This window comes from Mus caroli, chromosome 8 (genome assembly GCF_900094665.2).
Source record: "Mus caroli chromosome 8, CAROLI_EIJ_v1.1, whole genome shotgun sequence".
Taxonomy (NCBI): domain Eukaryota; kingdom Metazoa; phylum Chordata; class Mammalia; order Rodentia; family Muridae; genus Mus; species Mus caroli.
Window position 1 is genome coordinate 110,497,236 of NC_034577.1, and position 3,267 is coordinate 110,500,502.

A 3,267-nucleotide genomic window follows, 5' to 3' on the forward strand; every position below is an offset into this window, starting at 1 on the left:
CCACTCTGCAACTGCCACTCTGCAACTGCCACTCTGCAACTGCCACTCTGCAACTGCCACTCTGCAACTGCCACTCTGCAACTGCCACTCTGCAATGGCTTCCCACATTAAAACAATCCTTTCTCCCTTAATCTGCCTTTGTCGGGGGTACATAGATAGGTAGATAGGTAGGTAAGTGGGTAGGTGGGTGGGTGGATGGATAGATAGATAGATAGATAGACAGACAGACAGACATATATAGATAAGTAGGTAATGAATATATAGATGATAAACAAATAGCAAGAGTACTCCAGAGACATCTTTAGCAAAAAAAAGAGAATAGGGTAGTATTTTATAAGTGCCTCTGTGGGCCAAACATTACACATTTTGTAAAGACTTATACTTTATTTTTTATATGTATAGGTATTTTGCCTACATGTGTATCTATGTACTATGTGTATAACTCATGTCCCCAGAGGCCAGAAGAGGGCAATTAATTCCCTGGAACTGGAGTTACAGACAGTCATGAGCTGTCATGTGGGAACAGAACCCAGGTCCTCTGGAGAGGCAATCAGTGCTCTTAACTGATGAGCCCGCCTCCAACACTACATATCATTATGTGTATATACACAATACAGTTCTCCTCACATATTTGCATATGAAACATATATAATATGTAATTATATTTGTAGGCTACACAATTCCTGGGACATTAAAACAACATTATCCCCACTACACAGATGAAGCTGAGACTTACAAAGTTAAGGCGTCTCTAACTGGATTTTATTTTGATTTTTATTTTCTGGAAATAGCCTCTCTTCTCATGTACTATGATTACCCTGATTACAGTTTCCCCTCCTGCTGCTCCTCCTGTTACCTCTCCACCTCTCCTCCTCTCTGGATCCAGTCCCTTTCCATCTCTCATTAGAAAACAACAGGCTTCTAAGAGATAACAACCAAACAGGACAAAATACAATACAATGAGATGAAACAAAAGCTATCACATCAACACGGCCACCCAACAGGAGGGGAAGAGTCCCAAGAGCAGGCACAAGAGTCAGAGACCAGTCAGGGTCCCATACCTAGCTAATACCTATAATATAAACAAAAGAGGATCTGGTGCAGACCCATGTAGCCCTGTGCTTGATACTTCAGTCAGAACATAGAGGTGAAGACTCCACGTAGGCACCAGCTCAACCTCTCAGTGTTCAATAAGCTGTGTGGGTGCCGTCCTCAACAATGGGGTCCTGTCGTCATGTTTGGAAAGCAACCCTATGTCTTGGTAACAACCTGGGTCGTCTGGAGACTTACATGGGACACCCCACCCCACTCCTTGGCCAACAACTCAACTGAATACAACCCTGTCCAGCCACTGAAAGCATCACCTGGCTACAGGAGATGGCCAGTTGAGACTCTATCCCCCATGACTAGAGGGTCCTCATTAAGATCACCTCCATAGCTTCTAGGAAATTTCCACTACACTAGGTTTCCACACAACCCCCAAGTAGTCAAAGCCATCTCTCCCTCCACCCCATCTCCCCCAAATGTGTAGCCCAGGCTGGCCTCGAACTCATGATCTTCCCACCTCTGCCTCTTTCAGCAAACCTACCAGCATGTGCCACCACAACCAGCTTTCTAACTGGATCTTACACCTGTTAGGTGTGGTGCCTAATTCCATCCAAGTATTTTTTCTTCTGTAAACTCTTTGAGACACCTCCAGGAATGAGTTAGCATCTCCACACAGCATATGAAAGCCATTAGCCCTGCAGTGACAGTGACAGAAGCTGTGGCAGAGGAAGCCACACTCAAGGAACCCAAACTTAGAAGTCGGGGTCTGCAGGGACTGTTCCCTGCGTTCCGGACAGTCTGTTTCCAAGAAACTGCTGGTTTGGGTAAATAAGAAGGAAGTTGATTTCCTGGCAGCCCAGTCACTGAGATGCTAATTTGGAAAATTGCCTCAAATGAAAGCAAGAAGCATAAACTAACACTTCAAACCAAAAGCAAAGCAATTTGAGCTGATCAGGACACTGCTGATCTTGCTGTCCTTTCTCAGAAAAGCAATTTTCTGTTCTTTTTCAAACTGCCACAAAGCTGTGACCTCCTCCCGCCTCCAGGCCCAGTCAAGCCACCAAGGGCACAGAGCCCACTGCCAAGTCCAGCCAGTCGTGGCTTTCATAGGGGCCTCCCAGCTGAGAGCACGGGTCCTGGGGTGATGCTGTTCCTAAATTAAATCTGCCACAGCGGGACAGTTTATTCTCTAACCAGCCTGACCTCTCTCTGCAGTGAGGTCTATGGTGGGTGGGTGCAGGTGACCTGCCCTGGTCTCTTCTGGCCAGCAGGGTAGCCTCCAGGCGCAAGATTGTTCCCTGAAGAACAAGCAGGTACCTGTAGGAATTCCACAGTGTTTCTCTGAGTTTGTCCCCACGGGGAAGCAAGGAGATGCACCAGATCCAGCAGCTGCCTGTGCTGTCCCCCTTACAGATTGCAAAGGCACTGCTATCTCAAAGGGCACACAGCTGTCCCCGTGGGCTACCTGTCATCTCTTAAAATGCTGTTTTCTAAATGTTAATGTTTGTAGAAGAGCTTCAAGATTCAACCACGTTCTGTACGCCTCTCACCACCTCACTCTGCCTTACTGAACCGGCCGCGTACGATCAGTTCCAACTGCACTTTCCAACTGCCATTTTAAGTCTGTGGGGCTCATGGGATAAAGGCGCTGGCTGCCAACCCTGACTACCTGAGTTCAATCACCAGAACCTACCAAGTGGAAGAAGAGAACTCCCCCGAGTTTTCCTCTGAGCTCTACACTCAAACTGTGGCTTGTGCACACACACATGCATACATACACACAAATAAATATAATAAAGTGAAAATGGATTTATAATTTTACTTCTATTCGTTTTAAAAGAAAATTGCCACAAGAGAAAAATCATTATCACTTTGGAGCAAAGTCAAAATAAATACAATGAGAAGCAAAACACTAACAAGAAGGTAGAGAAACGGACAGCTGCCTTTGTGTTCTGAGAAGAAAAGCCAGGGGGGTGATGCACACCTCTGATCTCAGCACTCAGGAAGGTGAGACAGGAGGGGCATCTGGATTTACTATTAGTGACTGCTGCAGCTGCTACTTCCTTCCTTTCTCCCCCCCTCCCCCTCCCCCTCCCCTCCTCCTCCCCCCCCTCCACTTCCTCCCCCTCCATTTTATTCTGGGTTTTTTTCTGGGTTCAGCTGGTTGGTTGGTTGATTGGTTGGTTGGTTGGTTGGTTGGTTAGTGGGTGGTTAATTGGT